Source organism: Rhinopithecus roxellana, chromosome 9, assembly GCF_007565055.1.
Source record: "Rhinopithecus roxellana isolate Shanxi Qingling chromosome 9, ASM756505v1, whole genome shotgun sequence".
NCBI lineage: Eukaryota > Metazoa > Chordata > Mammalia > Primates > Cercopithecidae > Rhinopithecus > Rhinopithecus roxellana.
In genome coordinates this window covers 80,748,599-80,772,139 of record NC_044557.1, presented here as the reverse complement: position 1 = coordinate 80,772,139, position 23,541 = coordinate 80,748,599, and positions in this window count along the sequence as shown.

Genomic DNA, 23,541 nt, shown 5'->3' with positions numbered 1-23,541 from the left:
TAGGTCTAACATTTAAGTCTCTAATCCATCTTGAATTAATCTTCGTATAAGGAGTAAGGAAAGGATCCAGTTTCAGCTTTCTACTTACGGCTAGCCAATTTTCCCTGCAACATTTATTAAATAGGGAATCCTTTCCCCATTTCTTGTTTCTCTCAGGTTTGTCAAAGATCAGATGGCTGTAGATGTGGGGTATTATTTCTGAGGACTCTGTTCTGTTCCATTGGTCTATATCTCTGTTTTGGTACCAGTACCATGCTGTTTTGGTTACTGTAGCCTTGTAGTATAGTTTGAAGTCAGGTAGCGTGACGCCTCCAGCTTTGTTCTTTTGACTTAGGATTGTCTTGGCAATGCGGGCTCTTTTTTGGTTCCATATGAACTTTAAAGCCGTTTTTTCCAATTCTGTGAAGAAACTCATTGGTAGCTTGATGGGGATGGCATTGAATCTATAAATAACCTTGGGGAGTATAGCCATTTTCACGATATTGATTCTTCCTATCCATGAGCATGGTATGTTCTTCCATTTGTTTGTGTCCTCTTTTATTTCACTGAGCAGTGGTTTGTAGTTCTCCTTGAAGAGGTCCTTGACATCCCTTGTAAGCTGGATTCCTAGGTATTTTATTCTCTTTGAAGCAATTGTGAATGGAAGTTCATTCCTGATTTGGCTCTCTGCTTGTCTGTTACTGGTGTATAAGAATGCTTGTGATTTTTGCACATTAATTTTGTATCCTGAGACTTTGCTGAAGTTGCTTATCAGCTTAAGGAGATTTTGGGCTGAGACGATGGGGTTTTCTAAATATACAATCATGTCATCTGCAAACAGGGACAATTTGACTTCTTCTTTTCCTAACTGGATACCCTTGATTTCTTTCTCTTGCCTGATTGCCCTAGCCAGAACTTCCAACACTATGTTGAATAGGAGTGGTGCGAGAGGGCATCCCTGTCTTGTGCCAGTTTTCAAAGGGAATTTTTCCAGTTTTTGCCCATTCAGTATGATATTAGCTGTGGGTTTGTCATAAATAGCTCTTATTATTTTGAGGTACGTTCCATGAATACCGAATTTATTGCGCGTTTTTAGCATGAAGGGCTGTTGAATTTTGTCAAAAGCCTTTTCTGCATCTATTGAGACAATCATGTGGTTCTTGTCTTTGGTTCTGTTTATATGCTGGATTACGTTTATTGATTTGCGAATGTTGAACCAGCCTTGCATCCCAGGGATGAAGCCCACTTGATCATGGTGGATAACCTTTTTGATGTGCTGCTGAATCCGTTTTGCCAGTATTTTATTGAGGATTTTTGCATCGATGTTCATCAGGGATATTGGTCTAAAATTCTCTTTTTTTGTTGTGTCTCTGCCAGGCTTTGGTAGCAGGATGATGTTGGCCTCATAAAATCAGTTAGGGAGGATTCCCTCTTTTTCTATTGATTGGAATAGTTTCAGAAGGAATGGTACCAGCTCCTCCTTGTACCTCTGGTAGAATTCAGCTGTGAATCCATCTGGTCCTGGACTTTTTTTGGTGGGTAGGCTATTAATTGTTGCCTCAATTTCAGAGCCTGCTATTGGTCTATTCAGGGATTCAACTTCTTCCTGGTTTAGCCTTGGGAGAGTGTAAGTGTCCAGGAAATTATCCATTTCTTCTAGATTTTCTAGTTTATTTGCATAGAGGCGTTTATAGTATTCTCTGATGGTAGTTTGTATTTCTGTGGGGTCAGTGGTGATATCCCCTTTATCATTTTTTATTGCATCTATTTGATTCCTCTCTCTTTTCTTCTTTATTAGCCTTGCTAGCGGTCTGTCAATTTTGTTGATCTTTTCAAAAAACCAACTCCTGGATTCATTGATTTTTTGGAGGGTTTTTTGTGTCTCTATCTCCTTCAGTTCTTCTCTGATCTTAGTTATTTCTTGCCTTCTGCTAGCTTTTGAATGTGTTTGCTCTTGCCTCTCTAGTTCTTTTAATTGTGATGTTAGAGTGTCAATTTTAGATCTTTCCTGCTTTCTCTTGTGGGCATTTAGTGCTATAAATTTCCCTCTACACACTGCTTTAAATGTGTCCCAGAGATTCTCGTATGTTGTATCTTTGTTCTCATTGGTTTCAAAGAACATCCTTATTTCCGCTTTCATTTCGTTATGTACCCAGTAGTCATTCAGGAGCAGGTTGTTCAGTTTCCATGTAGTTGAGCGGTTTTGATTGAGTTTCTTAGTCCTGAGTTCTAGTTTGATTGCACTGTGGTCTGAGAGACACTTTGTTATAATTTCTGTTCTTGTACATTTGCTGAGGAGTGCTTTACTTCCAATTATGTGGTCAATTTTGGAATAAGTGCGATGTGGTGCTGAGAAGAATGTATATTCTGTTGATTTGGGGTGGAGAGTTCTATAGATGTCTATTAGGTCCGCTTGGTGCAGAGATGAGTTCAATTCCTGGATATCCTTGTTAACTTTCTGTCTCATTGATCTGTCTAATGTTGACAGCGGAGTGTTGAAGTCTCCCATTATTATTGTATGGGAGTCTAAGTCTCTTTGTAAGTCTCTAAGGACTTGCTTTATGAATCTGGGTGCTCCTGTATTGGGTGCATATATATTTAGGAGAGTTAGCTCTTCCTGTTGAATTGATCCCTTTACCATTATGTAATGGCCTTCTTTGTCTCTTTTGATCTTTGATGGTTTAAAGTCTGTTTTATCAGAGACAAGGATTGCAACCCCTGCTTTTTTTTGTTCTCCATTTGCTTGGTAGATCTTCCTCCATCCCTTTATTTTGAGCCTATGTATGTCTCTGCATGTGAGATGGGTCTCCTGAATACAGCAGACTGATGGGTCTTGACTCTGTATCCAGTTTGCCAGTCTGTGTCTTTTAATTGGAGCATTTAGTCCATTAACATTTAAGATTAATATTGTTATGTGTGAACTTGATCCTGCCATTATGATATTAACTGGTTATTTTGCTCGTTGGTTGATGCAGTTTCTTCCTAGCCTCAATGGTCTTTACATTTTGGCATGTTTTTGCGATGGCTGGTACCGGTTGTTCCTTTCCATGTTTAGGGCTTCCTTCAGGGTCTCTTGTAAGGCAGGCCTGGTGGTGACAAAATCTCTAAGCATTTGCTTATCTGTAAAGGATTTTATTTCTCCTTCACTTATGAAACTTAGTTTGGCTGGATATGAAATTCTGGGTTGAAAATTCTTTTCTTTAAGAACGTTGAATATTGGCCCCCACTCTCTTCTGGCTTGTAGAGTTTCTGCCGAGAGATCTGCTGTTAGTCTGATGGGCTTCCCTTTGTGGGTAACCCGACCTTTCTCTCTGGCTGCCCTTAAGATTTTTTCCTTCATTTCAACTTTGGTGAATCTGGCAATTATGTGTCTTGGAGTTGCTCTTCTGGAGGAGTATTTTTGTGGCGTTCTCTGTATTTCCTGAATTTGAATGTTGGCCTGCCCTACTAGGTTGGGGAAGTTCTCCTGGATGATATCCTGAAGAGTGTTTTCCAACTTGGTTCCATTTTCCCCCTCACTTTCAGGCACCCCAATCAGACGTAGATTTGGTCTTTTTACGTAATCCCATACTTCTTGCAGGCTTTGCTCATTTCTTTTTCTTCTTTTTTCTTTTGGTTTCTCTTCTCGCTTCATTTCATTCATTTGATCTTCAATCGCTGATACTCTTTCTTCCAGTTGATCGAGTCGGTTACTGAAGCTTGTGCATTTGTCACGTATTTCTCGTGTCATGGTTTTCATCTCTGTCATTTCGTTTATGATCTTCTCTGCATTAATTAGTCTAGCTGTCAATTCTTCCACTCTTTTTTCAAGATTTTTAGTTTCTTTGTGCTGGGTACGTAATTCCTCCTTTAGCTCTGAGAAGTTTGATGGACTGAAGCCTTCTTCTCTCCTCTCGTCCAAGTCATTCTCTGACCAGCTTTGATCCGTTGCTGGCGATGGGCTGCACTCCTTTGCAGGGGGAGATGCGCTCTTAGTTTTTGAATTTCCAGCTTTTCTGCCCTGCTTCTTCCCCATCTTTGTGGTTTTATCTGTCTCTGGTCTTTGATGGTGGTGACGTACTGATGGGGTTTTGGTATAGGTGTCCTTCCTGTTTGATAGTTTTCCTTCTGACAGTCAGAAGGACTGTCTGTTGGTCTGTTGGAGATTGCTTGAGGTCCACTCCAGACCCTGTTTGCCTGGGTATCAGCAGCAGAGGTTGCCGAAGATAGAATATTGCTGAACAGCGAGTGTACCTGTCTGATTCTTCCTTTGGAAGTTTCCTCTCAGGGGTGTACTCCACCCTGTGAGGTGTGGGGTGTCAGACTGCCCCTAGTGGGGGATTTCTCCCAGCTAGGCTACTCAGGGGTCAGGGACACACCTGAGCAGGCAGTCTGTCCGTTCTCAGATCTCAACCTCCGAGTTGGGAGATCCACAGCTCTCCCCAAAGCTGTCAGACAGAGTCGTTCGCGTCTGCACCGGCCCCCGCTGTTTCCAGACATTATCTTTTAAAGCAGTTTTAGGTTCACAGAAAAATTGAGTGGAAGGTACAGGGAGTTCCCACATACCGCCTCCTCCCACACATACACAGCTTTCTCCCATGATCGGCATCCCCCATCAAGGTGGTATGTTCGTTACAATTGACTTATACAAACTTACACTGATGTATCATTATCACCCAAAGTCCATAGTTCACACTGGGGTTCACTCTTGGTGTTACACATTCTGTGGGTTTGGACAAATCTATACTGACAGGTATCCATCATTATATTATCACACAGAATAGTTTCACTACTTTAAATGTCCTCCATGCTCTACATATTCACTTTTCCTTTACCCCAACCTCTGGCAACCACTGTCTCCATAATATTGCCTTTTCCAGGATGCCATGCCATATACTTGGAGTTATTCCTGTTTTCATGGGTAGGATAAAGCCATATAGGTTGAATAATAGTACACTTAGGTGGACTTGTAACAATATCAAAGAGAGATCGATGTCAACTTTGAACTAAGTAACCAGTGGCAGGTCTTAATATTCTGCAATATCGCCATGTTCCATAATGATATATTTGAAATTAGAATGCATATATTTATCCAAAATAGTTGTTGAGTATCTAAATTGGATGACTGAATCAAGAATTAGTATCAGGAAAGTCCAGCCTCTCCAAATTTCCACTATTTTTTATTCTTCTCATCTCTCTGCCTGCTCTTACTTGCTGAAGCAACATTGTCCAATAGAAAAATAATGTGAGTCACATAAGTAATTTCAAATTTTCTAGTAGCCATGTTTTTAAAAAGTAAAAAGAAACAGATGGAATTAATTTTAATAATGTGCTTTATTTATTCCAAATATATCCAAACTATGATTATTTCAACATGTAACAAATGTAAAAGTTATTAATGAGCTATTTTACATGCTTTTCTTACTAAATCTTTAAAATCTGATGTATATTTTACACTTATAGCACATCTCAACTTGGACAGGCTGCATTTCAAGTGCTAAATAGTCATTTGTGGCTAGTGGTTAACATACTGGTCAGCATACTGTAAAATGTCCTTTATGTGTTCTCAGCCTTTATCTGCTCTTTGATTAATTTCTACTCACCTTCAAGGAATGTACCAAGTATTATCTCTTCTTCAGAATCTTCACAGTCTTGCCTTTTTATCTCCCTCCCTTACAGATCCTAATAAAAACAACAGCAAAAGTTTGTCTGTTTTTTTCTATATGTTGTCAATATACTTTTGTATTTATACCAATCACAGCACTTAGCATCCTCCTTATAATTCTTTGTTAACATATCCATTGTTACTAGACTGTGAGGTCCTGGAGAGCAAAAATTGTGCCTTTCATCTCTATAGCACAGAATCCCACTAATTTTTGAAGTTAATCAAATGGAGTAAATATAATAAGATGAATTGAACGCATGAAAGTATAATGGGACTAGGTCCCTAAAACCAACTCCATAAATACAGAGTAGGAGGAATGTAGTTTAGAAGCACTCTACTTGAGTAAGTTTTAAGGCACATAGATTTAATTATTAGCTCAATAGGAGCAAACATTTGTATTTTACCACTCAAAATACAAATGTTCAGTAAGTTTGTATTAAGAAATGTAGTGGATAAAGGCGAAAAGAGGACCTAGATTTTCCTTCCAACTAGTCAGATGACATATAAAACAATACTTTTGGTGATCCTATTTTCAGAAGGTTATAAATGAAGTAGAATGAGGAGGAGAAGACATAAAACTGTTTCATCTGAGCAATGGGTTCAGGAACTGGAGATGTTTAGAACAAAGATGGAATGATCCAGGAGGGTGACCTTTCTTCCAAATACTTGAAGAGCCATCATGTAGATTAGAAGATAGATTAGACTTGTAGGCTTCTAAGAAATAAAAATTAAATTTACTAATGTAAGCTACAAAGACTCAGATCTTACCCTTACATAAACAAATAACTCTTATGACAGAGTTTAAAGTGAAGCTTGAACATCTAAGAGGTCTTTTTAAATGTTTGAATGAATGAATAAATGAAGTGAAGTGAATACTCACCCCCTTGCAGATAGGGGATTTCTCTTTCTACAAGGTATTCAAGTACAGGCTGAATAACAATTAGGACATGGTATAATCGGAACAGACGATGAGACTAGATGAACTTTATTCTTCCTTCCAAGCTGTAAATTATTCTTTTCAATAATTTTATTCACTTTAAAGAAAAACAGCATTGCTTTTACACAAGTGAGTGTTAACAGTGTGCATAGTTAGTTGTGTATCAGTCATAAGAAACTCTCCAACCAAAACACTGTCATTTTTTTGAGTAATCGTCACTAGATTTTTGCTTTTGGAAGACTCAGTTGGTTAGAAGTTTATGATCAGTGTTTTCAGAATGCGTTTCAAGACATGAAGCAAACCTCACACTAACAATGCATTATTCCTCATTTATTTTTAGCTATTAGTCATGGAATGAAACAACACAGGTGCCCAGATGAATTCCTGGGCATATAAATGTGAAATCTCTGCCTCTGAGAGCTTCCAGTCTAGATTGAAACAATTGCAAAACAGGAAACCTGAGCTTGACCACAAGAGGATGAATGGGCATCATTGATTCCTTAATGTGTGACCTCTTCCAAACAATTGTGCTTTATTTATTCAGAAAGCTTCAACTAAAAAGCAGCTCAGGGCCTATTTCAGCCCTCTAAAAATATAACAGTCAGTATCACAAGCGTTGCTTCAAATACATGGAGTTTGCTGTGAGAATTAGGAGTCGTCCTTTTGCCTTCGTCTTTATTATCGTCAATCAAGAACTTTCTCTGAGTGATTCTTATGTTTCAGGTGCAGGGGAGACGCAGATGTTTAAGACATTGTTTTTGCCCTAAGCAGAGCTTACATCTACAAAAGACGAAATATATTAATGTAAAATGCTTGTTAGGCATCAGCCACAATGTTCATGCAAAATATATTTAGATTCAGAAAGACCTCTTTTGAGCTCTGCCACTCTTTGGACTTTGGTCAGTTTTCCTGTTTTTCTGAGCCTATATTTCATTGGTAACCTGAAACTTCCTAACTAGCATGGTTGTTAGATGATTTGAATGAGATCCAGTAGGAAAGACAAAATGCAAAAATACAAAGTATTGTTTTAGGTGCCAAACAGGTAGACTAGATAAAAGGTCGGCAAACTTTTCTACAAAAAAACAGATTGTAAGCATTTTAGGCTTTGCAGGCCACATGATCTCTATCCCAACTACTCAGCTTTGTTGTTGTAGCACAAAAGCAGCCTTAGACAATAAGCATGGCTGAATTCTAATAACATTTTATTTATAAAAACAGGTGGGAAGGTCTATAACTTACTGACTCCTGGACTAGAGAGTAAGGACTTTAAAAGTTAAGAGGAGAAAATAACTCTCAAAGAACGAGCAGAGTGTCTTCAAAGAAGAGAGAGAATGTTTTCTCATTTGTTTATTTTGGATTTTGTTTTTTATCCAAATTGCACATGTTCAAAGTATAGAGTCAACTCATTCTGCATGATTTACCAAGAAAAAAACATGTTTCCCCCATTCCCTTGTCTGAGAGCCAATCACTTTCAGCTCCTTTAGCTGATTCTTCTAGTATTAACTTTCAAATCCCTAAATAATGTAGATATAAATTGCTCTTAATTGATTTTCAGTTTCAGGTACTATCTAGTCACTTTCTACTGTGAAAGATAGAGATTCCCCATCTTCCCAGACACTCCCAACTCCCACCACAAAAACACTCTTCCTGTCACTTATTCAACCTCCCAGAATAGGTATATTGTATTTTAGTTAGATCAATATTTAGTATTTACATGGTTATTACTATGTGTGTGATTCATTTTTGAATTATACAGTAAATTATGGTTACTTAACTGTTTTGTGTAACATTTTGTCTTTGCTAGATTTAATAATTTCCTTTTCTTAACTCCTTTCTTAGTATTCTTTGTATGTACTTATTACTAATTCATCCGCAGCCTCTTTGGCAGTTGTCTAATTATCTTCATAAGACATTCACATACATCAGATGCTGACAATTGTATCTCCCTGAAGAAGAACAACCTGAAGCAGTCGTTCTCAAGTTGGTACCTTCATCAGAATACTGGAAGAGCTCATTACAACAGATTCCTTGGCCCTAATCCCAAAGATTCAGGTGTTTTGAGATGCTGCTGGAGAATTTGCTTTTGTAAACAGTCCCCTGGTGATTCTGATGTCAGTTCATGCACTATACTTTGAGAAGAACTGAGAAGCCTGAGCCAAGAGCTTCATCCCATTGCAATCTGGACTGGATGCTTTGTACAAATCAAATGCAGTCACTGACTCTGAGACTACCATTCACCATCATTTAGGGATTTCCATGCCTTCTTTCTGGTGCTGCTATTTACAAATTCAAAGCCATTCTGAACCCTGATTCCTTGTATGTTATCTTTAGATAACAATGCCTAGCATTGTCAAATAATCTTACAATGTTAGAGTATTTTACCTTCTCTATATGTGAGCTCATTTTAGGGAAAGAACAATGTCTCACTCATCTTTATATATTTCCCATGTCTTTCACATAGAAGCACTCTGAGCAAAGTGCTTGGCTGATGATTTTTCTCCATAGATTTTGTAAAAATATTTCTTTGTTTTTACTAATCTGAGGAGCGGATCGTTAACAAGCAGCTCCATGAATAGAAAACAGATTTGCTTAAATTTTGTGTCTTCCTTCTGACCCATAAAGGCTACCTTATCCAAGTTTGTCTATATGCATTTTCTTCTTTAAAACTTCCTCCTGTGTGTACGTAATTGATGAACACATATGTAGTTGATACATATGTATTGATTGTTTTGATAGATACATATTCTTTCAGAGCCCTGGCACCACACTTCCTATCCTACAGGAGACTCCTATATAGAGTTTGTTTTCTCCTAAGAGATAAGATCCAAGTTTGTGTAAAACTGGATATGAGAAATCTAATCTTTAACCTCACTAACTGTATGCACTTTGAATGTCAGTTTCTGGCCAGATATAATTTCCCTCCCCACTACACAGACACTGAACCTTGTTCTAACTGTGCCAAACATCACAAGTTATTCAACTTTTCCCATGCCAAAACATGGTCATCTGCTGGAAACTATATGGCAGGACATTATACACAATTTGCCTTTTAGGCCAAACAATAAAATTTATTTTTTTTCCTGTAATGCAATTAATGGCAAGATCCACAGGTACCACAGGGATCCCTGTGAGTCTTATAAAAGCATTCTATCTTTCATCCATTCACCTCAATCTCAAAGCTTTATGTTACGTCTAAATTCATATCCGTAATAAACACCAACAGTAGACTAATTGTATACAATATCAACTTTAAGATTTTGTGCCGGAAACAAGTTACTATACTTGCTTTCCCTTTCATGTACAGCTTGTGGAGCGTGTCGAACACACTGTGCATATAGAATGATAACATCTTACACACCTAGCAGCAAGGGAGTGGACCTGTATGTGGGAGATAATTGAGGCAAGTAAATGAGAAACATAGTGATAGAACTGTCATTACCTTCCTCAAATGGAAGCTAAATCTATGAGTGCAAATGTCATATGTTGAATAAGTGAACAATCATTCTGTCATCCATCACTGCCAGTGCTTTCTAACTTATCTGGATTTTATTACAGCTGAATCCATCTTTTGAGTTATATAGCAGTTTCTTAAAGATGAAATTATGTGTTGCAACAGGCCAAATGTGTTTGCTGTAGACCCATCTGTCTTAGTAGTTCTTGTTCACACACTAGCTATTTTTTCATGTTTAAGGATATTTATTGCATATAAATACCCCAAAGTACAAATAACAGGCAGGAATATTTTAGACAAACCCATGACATATATCAAAGTTTTAAATGAGACTCAAACAAGGGGGCAGAAGCTTTCTGCTGGGTGTCAATAACAGATCTTTCTATCTGACCCAATGTTTAGTGGATGATGATCAGGGTTTCCAGTTCTCTTAAACCAAGGTTTGGCATGATGGAATGGAGATAAATCTGAATATGGCATTCTTTCCAATGGGGCAAGAGTCTTTGCTTTAGAATGTGTGAAATTCAAAATCTATCCAAATTTCATCCAAATAAGATCTGAAAACACAGAATGAGAGTATCAAAATTGGAAGGGACCTCAGAGTTCACTGCATATAAAACTACTTCTTTTAATGTTTGAAACTCTTTTAAAGCATTGAGACTTACGATTTTCCAGCCTTTAGTTAAATATTTCTCATGGTGGAGGGGCCTTCCTGAAACTCTGCTATGATATTTATGATATGTTTGACTCTTGGCTATTCACATTATTCATATTTATCAAATGTTTGCAGAAGTTTTCGGACCAGAGTGTGCCATTAACTATACACTGGTTACAGGCTGTGTTGAGTAAACTTACAAAGTGGGATAAAATATGTTTACAAGGTTACATTTTCATTGGATACTTGTGCTTTGAAAAATGATATTCCCAATAAAGCAGAACTACAGTCATAGCACAGTGAATTATACCTTTTATTAATCTTTGTTCTTTCTTTCTTTCTTTTTCTTTCTTTCTTTCTTTCTTTCTTTCTTTCTTTCTTTCTTTCTTTCTTTCTTTCTTTCTTTCTTTCTTTCTTTCTTTTTTTCTTTCTTTCTTTCTTTCTTTTCTTTCTTTCTCTCTCTCTCTCTCTCTTTCTTTCTTTTTATTTTATTTTATTTATTTTATTTTTGGATATGGAGTCTTGCTCTGTCACCTGTCACCAGGCTGGAGTACAATAGCATAATCTCGGCTCACTGCAACCTCTGCCTTTCAGGTTCAAGTGATTCTCCTGCCTCAGCCTTCCTAGTAGCTGGGATTACAGGCACCCACCACCACGCCCAGCTAATTTTTGTATTTTTAGTAGAGACGGGGTTTCAACATGTTGGCTAGGATGGTCTCGATCTGTTGACCTTGTGATCTGCCCATCTTGGCCTCCCAAAGTGCTGGGATTACAGATGTGAACCACCGTGCCTGGCTTTCTTTTTTTGAAAATATAAAATGTATTGAAATTACGGCAGGTACTAGTGCTATGTTATAAAATCGACAGCCCTTCTCTCAAAGAGTAGCATAAATGACATAAATAGAGAGTTCATAGTGTTACAATGTGTTGAATGAGAAAGCGCAACCATATGGGCTCCTCATACAGTCTGTGGGAGAGTTGGGGTTAGAGAAGACCTGTCAGAGGAGCTGACAGCTGAGTTGAGAGCCAAAGAATTCATAGGCATTAGCCAGGTAAAGAAAGTGGCCTACTCATCAGTATGATTAATTTATCATCGTGGTATGGGATTATAAAGAATGATGCTGGATTTTTATTTCTCATCCTTCCTGACATATCTTGAAATAAATCATGCTCTGCTTAGTATGGCTCATTAGGGTAAATGTTATCTGGTTGACTGACCAGCATACATTCTTCTGATACCAGCACAAGTGTAGGAAACAGCCAGCATTTCTTTGTTGGTATTCCTGGTGCCTGTGGCCTCCTGTCTCCCCCTCTCACTATAGAAGTGGGATATGACTCAAGCTGGGCCAATCAGATCCACATGCCCATGACCCCAGTAAGTGTTCAATGATGGGTGCATGACCCAATCTAGACCTGTAAGACTCGTTCTCGGGACTTTTCCTAGAACCACTGCAAGGAGCATACTTTCTCTCTCTTGAGGTGCTCAGCTGGCTGGTTGGAAGACTGGTGTGGGTGGTCATCTTTGCACCCCTTGGCTAATGCTTAACTGAGAAGGATGCCAATATACAGGAAAGTGGAAATTAGCAATGGTGAGAGGCAGAATACTGATTTCATGATTGGAACATGAATCCCTCTGTGCTTTCTGAAGCAGGCTCAGTGTTTGGGATTTTCACATTTATAAATCAACATATTCCTTGTTATGCTTGAGCCCATTTGAGTTGGGCTCCTGTCACAGGTAACCAAAATATCCTGCTCAATACATTTGGTTACCTTTGATGCGTTTTCTACTCAGTTAGTGCTCAGGAATGCAACAATGATTAACTCAATTTTATTCAAGCAAATGAGGAAATACAGATAATCAGATCAATGAAGCACTTCTCGAAAAATGGTCTGTGGTAGACAGGACTGGATAGAACAGTGGAAAGAGCATGTGTTTCAGAGTATGCTCAGGAGAATTGGAATCTCAGCTTATCACTTACTTTAGTGTGAATCTGGGCAAGTCATTTAGTATTTGCAGGTTTAGAAAAAATGGCTCTATGCATCACATTTATAACCTGAGTTTCCTGTGAATAACATGTGAATATAAGATCATATTAATAGTATATTAGCAACACAGCTCTCTTGTATTCATTCATTCATCAAGAAGCTTTAGTACTGAGAAAGCAGCCCTCAAGAACTGCTAGAAGTGCTCCCAGGTTGTAGTACACCAGCTTACAAAGAAGTCGCCTTGTGGATACTGAGACATTCCAAATTGACCAAAGATAAGAAGTGGTGGAATAAGCAAGAAATAGCTACTATCATTTTTATTACTTTCTGTTGGAGGAAAGCTCAAACAGTACAGCTTAGGCTGAAATATTTTCCAGAAATTTTAGTGCAACAGATAATTTAATTTTATTATGCCTCTCTCTTCTAAACCAGAATAATTAGCTGGGCTTTACTGGGTACTTATTATGTGTCAAGCACTGTGAATTAGTGCTTTATATCAATTAATTCATTTAATCCAAATGACACTATACATGGTATTATTATGTATTATTAACCCTATTTCACAAATGAACTATCAGAAAGGGTAAGTAACTTGTCCGAGGTTACAGGGCTAATAACCTAATAAGTGGTAAAACTGGAATATGAATCCAGACACCTGACCCTCAAGGTTGTACTCTATTAGATATCCCCTTCCTAAGGTGGTGTGAGTTCATGGGATTTGGTTTGGCTGGATTTGGTAGCAAGATACTATGGATGTTAGCATTCTCCATTGCCTTCAATGACTGAGGCTTTTTTTCTGGGCCAAGATGGTTGGGTATACCTCCTTTAGGACATGTTCTCCTTGAAGATCTTCAGGAACATACATAAAGAGATTAATGGGAAGGGACGATGCTGTGATCAGTCTTATCTACTCATTACACATGATCTGCGATATCTCAATCTCATCTCAGAGCCCATCGGGGGCCCTTGCTAAGCAATCCCAGATGGCAGGTGGAGAAGAAACATGTATGAGTATCTGCAACGTCCCCAGCTGAGCCTCTTCTCAAACTTGTGAATAAAAGAAGAGCAAAGGAAATATTTTCTTATTAATTGGGTTTACAGAAGTGCTGCCCATTCATTGTGATGTCAGTAATTATGGGTCTTGAACACTGTTTTCCTAAGTGTGAACATAGGTCAAACCTTTCTGATGCATTGCTAATGCCCAGATTAATCCACTGACCCTGGTTTTTATGTGTATGGGGAGGTATTATGTATAGATATTTTCTAGTGCATAGAAACACTGCTGAGTGGTGATGGAGGCTTTACTTCCTCCTCTGGCATACCATTTTACTCCTATTTAAATTGTATTATCCTAAAAAATCTTGCCATATTAGCAAAGTAATCTCTGACTCTTCTCTCTCACCTTAGAACTACTGTAGTTTTTATAGCCTAGGCGAGAGTTTCTTAACCTCAACAATTTTAGCACTGATGATATCTGGGCTGGAACTCTTTATTGAGGGGGTTGTTCTATGTAATGTAAGATGTTTTAGCTGTATCTCTGTCTTCTACCTGCTAATGCCAGTAGCACACATACCCTTAGTTGTGATAATTAAACATGTCTTCAGGGCTGGGGGCAGTGGCTCACCCCAGAAGTTTGGGAGGCTGAGGCAGGCAGATCATGAGGTCAGGAGTTTGAGACCAGCCTGACCAACATGGTGAAACCCCATCTCTACTACAAATACAAAAATTAGCCAGGTGTGGTGGCACATGCCTGTAATCCCAGCTACTCAGGAGGCTGAGGCAGGAGAATCGCTTGAACCCAAGAGGTGGAGGTTGCAGTGAGCCGAGATCACACCATTGCACTCCAGTCTGGGTGACAGAGTGAAACTCCATCTTAAAAAAAAAAAAAAAAATGTCTTCAGACATTACCAAATGTTCTGGAAGAGTAAAATGGCTTCACTTGGGACCACTGGCCTCTGTCAAACAATTTAGTTTTAAATACACATTCATATAATTTTCTAATTGTCATAATTATTCATATTTCCTCAACAAGATGGCATATCTCTGAGGCAGAAACTATGTTTTGCTGTATACCTTCTGTTCTCCCAAATGTGAAGGAAAAAGGAAAAAGGAAAGGCAATTAATATTTGCTGTGTGCCAACCTTGTGACTGAATATTTGTAAGTGCTTTGTATGTGTCATTTCATCAATTCATTCCATAAATATTTATCGAGTGTCTACTGCTATATGGCACTCAAGAGACTGTGTTCAAATCCTGGCTTTTCTGCTTAGTGTGGCTTTGGGTAACTCAGTGCCTCAGTTTCCTCACCTATGAAATGGGGGTAATAATATCATCTATCCCATAGGGCTGTGTGTTTTATGGGTTGAAATATATGGGCTTATGTTCTCATGTGGTCTCACACAACCCTCATGAAATCTACATTCTAATATAATAGCCCCATGTCACAGGTGAGGAAACTGCAGCTCAGTGAGAGGAAGTAATTTGCTGAAGGTCACACATCTATTAGGTACCAGAGCCAGGATATGAATCCAGCTCTTTCTGGCAAAAAAGCCATACTGATTAGTTAGTAGGTTCTCATGCCCTTGATGATGACTAGACTGCTTATTTTCCCTTTTCATTTATTTTTTTCCCGTTTTTTTTTTTTTTTTTTTTTTCTCTTTCTCTTTCCCAAAGACTCTTGGTACCTTCCTTTAAGTTTTATGAGTAGATTTAGTTCAGCAAAGCACATCACAATGAATACTTGGGGATTATTATTTTTCTGTGACCACCCTGCTATCTCTGCTTATGAACCAATCCTGGTCTTCAGATACATGAAATTCCATTGAAAATGAAATGTCCACAGTGATTCATCTTTGCAGCAAATGGGTAATGTGTACTTTGGGGTTTAAAAATAGAGATGAGTCAAGAAAATCATATGTTTCTTATTTTTAAAAAACACTTTTCAAAGATTTGGGTACCTCTCCACCCCTTACCATCATATTAAACATGATGACCATAATTGGGGTACACATCCAAACAGAATCTAAAATAGCTCATTCCTTTCCAATTATAGCATTTAGAAATGCTGTTTATCAAAATAATAATTTCAGCTATTTCTAGTCAAATTTCATGTTGGCTCAGGGACTCTCCAGTGTCAATATTCATCATCCCGGGCTATCACCACACGGAATGTGGTGAATGATTGAATGATCCTATAACATTCTTCCTTGCTCTTTCTCTCTCTGGATGTGGTAATTGAGGCACGGGGGTCATGAACACTGGCTACCTTCTTGCTAAATGACTCTTCTGTAATGATTTTCCTGGGACTCAGCCCATGTGAATTTACGTGTGCTACTTCATAGTGGGTGTGGAGGAGGAGCAGCAGCCAGCAATGGTTAGTTTTCAGTCTGAAAACTTGCAGTGAAAACCCTATGTTTTGTACCTCTCAAGTCAGTTCCCTGCTTCAGCAGAAGAATTGACCTGTTGACTGGTATAACTTCTATGTCCTTAGCTCACTTTGATAAAAATGAGATGTTGATTTTCAGGTTAATCGGAAACAGTTTTCTGTACTTTAATGAAATGTTATCAAACTGTATCCTGAAAAAACATACTGTGCAAAAAAACTTTGCTTTTTTGGGGGGAAGGTGGAAGAGAGAAAGTTCCCAGAAAATTCTTTAAGTTAAAATATATGCTTTGTATTTGCAATTGAATTTTTATTTGAAAAAAAAAAAACAGTTCATCTTCAGTGACTTTACATGGCTATCTTTGTGAACAAAAATGATATCCAAAAAAAAAAAAAAAAAAAAAGAAAAGAAGGAAGAAAAGTAAGAAGAAAGAAAGGATAAAAAATAAAAAAAGAATGAATGAACAACAGCAAAGACAAACCAAACTTTGTAGCTGTATTTTTGGGGCCATCTTTCTCCTCCTCTTGAGACTGGTCTTCACTTCCACTGAGGACTTGAAAATGTTTGCTTGGGTCTATGTGTATCCCTGTCTGCTTCTTTCCTCATGCTGAAAGACCTACCAGGTTTTGGAAATCTACCTCACTTTCAAGTCACACTTACAACTCAAGGATCTGAATACAGCCTCCCACATCTGCTCTCCCTTATATCCCAGGATCAGTACTTGGCATATTAAAGCAGGTGTGTCAGTAACGCTTCAATATGGCAGCCACCACACTACTCTGCAGTTCCCTAGTTATACATTTACTCTCATTCCATGGTATACATCCTTTAAGGTGACTCATCCACTGCCAAAACTGTTTGGAGAATAGACAGGCAGTATTGTCCCTATTCTGTCTCACATGGAGAACACATAATCTTGTCTCTGTCTTTGCCCTGCCAAGTCTCCATATGTATCTGGCACATTTAATATGTTTACTATCAGTTAACAACATGAATGTGCCTGGATTCCCTACTTTATACACACACACATACACACACACACACACACACACATTTATTAAATTGGCCAAGAAAACATCGAAGCTCCAATTGTGAGTAGTCAGTTCTGTGAGAAACACACTAATTTTTTTTTTTTTTTTTTTTTTTTTTTGAGACAGAGTCTCGCTCTGTCTCCCAGGCTGGAGTGCAGTGGCCGGATCTCAGCTCACTGCAAGCTCCGCCTCCCGGGTTCACGCCATTCTCCTGCCTCAGCCTCCCGAGTAGCTGGGACTACAGGAGCCCGCCACCTCGCCCGGCTAGTTTTTTTTGTATTTTTTTAGTAGAGATGGGGTTTCACCGTGTTAGCCAGGATGGCCTCGATCTCCTGACCTCGTGATCCGCCCGTCTCGGCCTCCCAAAGTGCTGGGATTACAGGCTTGAGCCACCGCGCCCGGCCGCAACACACTAATTTTTAAAAGGCACAGAAACTTCAGAAGGTTGCTTTTGAGGCAATATGACCTTGCTTTGCTTCAGGAGAAATAAGACTGTTAGAAAGAGGAGCTAGAGCTCGACAGTGAGCAAGACACTCATGGCAGAGAATGCTTCTACCTGCTGAAATGCATCCTACACTGAACTTGATTTTGCTCTAGACTATTCTATCACTGTGCCTTTCTCTTCTGATCTTTCCTTGCCCTGTAGATCCAGCTAAAATTCGGTTTCCTCCAAGATCTTCTCTGAATAGCTGTTGCATTTCCTTCTCTTTATCATCACTGCATTTTGGGCTTCTTTTGTGGTAACTATGATGCTCTTTTCTGGGTTTTTGTGCACTTGACTCCTCAGCATTGAGTTGAGGGATTGTGTCTTTCTTGCCTTTCTTGGAATCACATTGCCTAGCACAATGATAAGAATACTCAGGGCTTCTTAGTACATGTTTATGGCATGAATGGAAGGAGGAACTTAATACTTTATTTTAAATGTGAAGTGTAAGGATGTAGGTTAAGAACATAAATATTGACATTCAGTTTTGAGTTCAAGTACCACCAGTTCTGTGAATAAGGTTGGGAGGACTAGAGGCAGTCATTGAGAAAGACTGAAAATAATAATGCTTACCTGTGACCTCCCTAGAATTACTATGTGAATCATGTGAGTTAATGTAGGCATTGCAGTTTGTGAACTCTACATTGTAAAGAGATTTAATACTCGACTTAATACTCAAAAGGTCTCCCTGCACTGCATTTGTCTCTTCTTTCTCATTAATGCTAACAAGAATATTTCCTTTGGTACACAAATTTAGTACAGGCCTACCAATAAGTGAATGATAGATTAGTGAATAGATTGGTCACAGAGACACACATATGAGAGTTCAGGTCAGAGCTGTGGTACATGCAGTGACTCTGTTAAAGAAACATCAATCCTCATAGATGTATATGTAGGCATAGATTTGCAATGTTGAGCTTTTAATATACTCCCCTTTATGCAAGTGAAATAACCAGTCCTACAGTTCCGTAAATCTACCAGGTCTTCAATCTGGTCTTGAGTCAATCAATCAATAAAAAGGAATAATCCCTTTTTGTGATTATTAAATTGTTGAGGGTGTTTTCTGGTTTGCAATAGACTAGGTATAACCTCTCTACATTTCAAAAGTGTTTTTGAGAATCAAAAGAAAGAATAGAGTAAGTGCTAAAAATAATTGGCAAATAATTGAACCTTCAATTAACCATAGCATCAGAGACCCTCTCTTCATCACTAGAGAGAATATTCTTTGAAGTCCCTTTTCAAGAGTGAAATCAGTAATGTCTAAGTAGAAACAGAAAAGGAGAGAATTCAGACCTAAACATCCTAATTGAATCCACATACCTAGGCTATTTCAATGTACATTAAGCCTTATCGGTACCATTATATTTCATGATGTTTGCAGCCGCAGTTTCTTTTTTAATCTACTTTTAAAAATAGAAATCCAAATACAGAGGGCAGAGAAAAACTCCCTATTGCATCAGTATGAACATTTTTATAGTTTTTTTTTTTTTTTTTTTTTTGGCATCCTGATCTCTTTGAAACTTTTCTCCTCTCTACTTATAGGGAAAATACACCTACTAACAGCCTGGAGGAATTCTGAAATGTGCTTTGCACAACTCCCTGTGGCCTCAGGTAACAATGCCAATGAATCTTATTAGACAATTTTTTTTTTTACTGTACATGGGAGAAAATTATTTTTAAATGAGTTTTTTTTTTTTTTTTTCTTTTGGATTCAATAAAACTGCTTGCCTTGAATGAAGAAGAACCACATGAGAAGGAATTAGGACATGTTACAATTCAGCTGCTTGAGTCAGATGTAAAAAGAAAAAAAAAACCTGGCATTTCTGAGGTGGAAAAAGCTAGGTCTTGCTTCGTAGGAATCACAAAAATAACTGCTGAAAATCCTCAGACTTTCCAAGAGAAACTTCTTTAAAAGTTATGTGTAACTAAAAATAGGGGGATTATAATGGAAGTAAGTGTGCGTGTGTATAAAGTCCCAGAGCAGCCTAGGAGGCGTGGGCTGGAAACTCAAGTTTTGTGATATTAAATTTATCCGCAAATTTAAATCTGTTGGCTGGAAGAGCATTTAACTCGGAGAGGTCACCTGTGTGCTTTACTTGTAAAATGGAAATCTCAAAAAAGTCTCAATGAAATGAACTTTAGGTTTATCATTTAGCTTCCAAGAAAAACCCACTAGCTACACAAAGGAATGATGACAATTGTCTTGAAGGGCTGTAGAAAGCTTGGCTCATGGCTGCGGTGGCTTTGAACAATGTAATGCAATCCTAAAGTGGTAGAGACCTCATCCTTGGGAGAATTTGTTTCTAGACCCGAGATCTTAATTGTGGTCAGACCTTGAGAAAACCTCTAACTCGATATGACTGGGGGGTCTTCTTTTTTTAATTTTTTTTTTTTATTATACTTTAAGTTCTAGGGTACATGTGCATAACGTGCAGGTTTGTTACATATGTATACTTGTGCCATGTTGGTGTGCTGCACCCATCAACTCGTCAGCACACATCAATTCGTCATTTATATCAGGTATAACTCCCAATGCAATCCGTCCCCCCTCCCCCCTCCCCATGACTGGGGGCTCTTCTAAAGGGAATAGCAAATACTTCACCACAACAAAGAATGTGTGAACAGACACTGTTCTGAAATACAGTGGCGCCAGGGGCTGGGTGGGGCGTGGGGATGTAGCAAAGGAGGGGCTGGGAGTAACTGCTTAATGGGTACGACGTTTCTTTTGGGGATGATTAAAAACCTTTTGGAACTAGATAATTCATTTATTAAATGTGAATGTATTTAGTAAATGCTACTGATTGTTTACTTTAATATAGTTGATTTTATGTTATATGAATTTCACTTCCATAAAAGAAAATATATGTGTGATTCAACTTAGAAGGAGCTTACTCAATGCAATTTAATTGCATCACTGCTGGCAGATATGTGTAAGGGTCTTCTAATGATTTTGGATGGGATGGCTGCAATGTATAATTCTGTTCCTTTTCAGAAAAAAAAAAAAAAAAAAAAGGAAGGCCTTAATAGCCTTCATTGGAAAAGATGCATGGCTAAAACAGAGACAGATACACATTTAGAAGATGAGGTGACTTTTTTTTTTAAACTGGAGTTGTGTTTTGTTTTTGTTTTTACAAATAACATAATAATTGTTTTCTGATTTTAATTTGTAGAAATGGAACTTAGCAGACAGAGGGAACAAATGAATCGGTGAGTTAGAGGTTGAAATTTAGCCTTTGGTGTGTTGATGGCACACAGCCCTTCGGAGGCATCTTGACTCATCCTCATTTCAAAAAGCATTCGGTTGAAAGGAATGTGGACTCAGGAAGAATTTAGTACGATTGAAAATTGATAGAAGACAGTTTCATCAGCTTGCCCTACATGCCAGGACATAGTCACTGCATTCTATAGTGCCCTTTTCCTTTTCATTCTCCAGTGTCCCTTCTTTCTCAAGGGTACCCTCAATCCATTAAGTAAAATCACCAATATCCCTTTAGAACCTCTTCCTGGTTTCTTGCTTCCATTGTCCTTGCATGCTTCGGTGAAAACATTCTGGATGTGAGATGTCATACCAGGTCAGGACCAGTTAAGGAACCAAGTTCTGCAAATACATCAGTTGTTTCTAATCTAATGATGAGGTTCACACCCAGCATCCTCCCATTTGCTGTGTTTCTCTCCAGGTGGAGCTCCAGACTCTCGGGTGCCAGATGATTAAGCCTTGCTTCTAGCAGGGGTTGGAAGCAGCTGCTCCCATATCAAACCTCTTTTTCTCTCAGCCAGTTGCGGCAGAGTCTACACCCAGCTGTGCATCTCGGTGCCCACTGGCAGCTCTCATCTCTACCGACAACCTCTCATCTCTATTCTCTATAAACTTCTCTTAATATCTGCTTGTTAAACCTGACAGAATGGCATTAGAACAAAGCTAACCTGGCTGCTGCAATGCTGGCAGCATCATCTGTCAGGCCTTTTTGTTTCCTCCTTTGATAAAGTTTTGCCTGGCTATTATTGTCGAGGCCTTGTTGGATGGTTCTGAGGCCTCAGAGCAGAAAGGCATCCATCTGTTGCAGAAAGCTCAAAGGGTGATGCGGTCCTGGGGCGTATCCTGAGTTGAGTCATGTATTTCTTCCCCCAAATTATTCCTAGTGACTATCAAATCAAATCTTTCCATCTCAGCTTATATAAGTACTTGAAAACCTTTTGAAATAGAACTCTTAAACTTGGTTGTTCTACTTAAAAATTCCAGAAGCAAGATTTTAGGAAGTTGCAGTAAACAGTCACAAGGATGAGTTCCTTTTTGGGGGGGGTCTCAGAAAAAAATAACATGAAGTGAAGATGAGACGTTAGATCTTCTTATATAAAGAAGAAACTATTTGTGCTATAGCGTGACATTTCCCTCCCTCACTGAAGCCCAGCTGGCATATGAATTGACATGATCAGAAATCAGAGTGCTGTCTGGACAGACAGAAGGGAAAGCTTTGCAAATCCATATTGCTACCAAGAGCCCATCCTGCCTTCAGACAGGTTAAGAGCCCTTTCTAAGAACAGGGCATCACGACTGTGGCTAACTCCAGTTCTAAGGTGTTCTCTTCAGGAATAACAACTGGCTTTCCGCCTGCCATCTTCCTACAAACCTGGGGAAGGTTGGATAAGGACCATGGAAGTGGCCCTCTAAAACTTATGTAGCATAACCCTTGCCAGAAGAGTAGGTACATAACAAATACCATTGCTGTTTGATTTGGAAGTATAGGCAACCAGCTAACGTAGAGGAAGTGGCAAGTCGAAGTGTCCCTCCTGGAGAAGGGCATCAATAATTTACATTTTCCAGACTAGCCTTTAAACGTTTGGAGGCTGGATGCTGTGGCTTACATCTGTCTCAGCACTTTGGGAGGCCAAGACAGGCAGACAGGCAGACCAGCTTGAACACTGGTCCAGGAGTTCAAGACCCGTGTGGGCAACATGGTGAAACCTTGTCTCTACAAAAACAAACAAACAAACAACAACAACAACAACAAAAAGAAAGAAATTATCCAGGCATGGTGGCTCATGCCTGTAGTTCCAGGTACTCAGGAGGCAGAGGTGAGAAGGTCACCTGAACCCAGGAGGTCGAGGCTGACGTGAGCAGTGATGGTGCCACGGCACGCCAGCCTAGGTGATAGAGTGAGATCCTGTCTCAGAAAAAACCAAGACAACAACAAATCTGGAGCAGCCCCTCTCCCACTTCCCATTCCCACTGCTGGCTGAGAAAGGATTCCATCGTAGTAGCCACAGAATCTTGACTCACATAGTCCTCTTACCTGTCTCTATAACTGAATTTTCCATAGCTGCTTGTTTTAACCAATGTAAAGGCATGTACTAGAATTGAAGGGTTCTTTGTGATCATCTCTGCTTTCCCCTACAGAACCTAACTGGTCAGGATCACAGTGAAATCTCCATGAATATCATTGCCATCTCTTCCCTGGCAGAGGGCATCACCTGGAGCTGAAAACTCAGAGTGTTGCTTTTAACTCCTTAAGTACATCTTAACATATGGGGCATATCTGTAAGAAAGAAAAAGACATTCTCTCAAGAACTGTAGGTCATCGCTTTGGGAACAATGCTATGGCATAATATTACTTAAACACAGTTAATGTTGGTTGCAAGTTCAAGAACAAACAGATAAGATGCCTGGTTCCCTGCTCCCCCACACCCATCCTCCTCACAAGCTATGCCAGGAAAAGACTTCCCATCTCTAGACTTTTCTCCTTATAAGGTGCGGTTTTTGGCATGAAGAAGTTTGCTTGGACATGGAAGACTCCAAGCACTAAATTATGTCTCCAACTCCCTGCTCCCTGACAGCAACTGTGCCCAGGTCCAAAAGGAGAACTGGGTAGGTGTGTCCTAATAGGAGACAGTGTTCCTACTCTAATTGCCATAAAAGCGTTTGAAGCCATTGTCTGGTGGATCTAAGGAGATTGATCCTGAAGGTGTGAGCTCAGAGCTGCAAGTCAGGAGCTC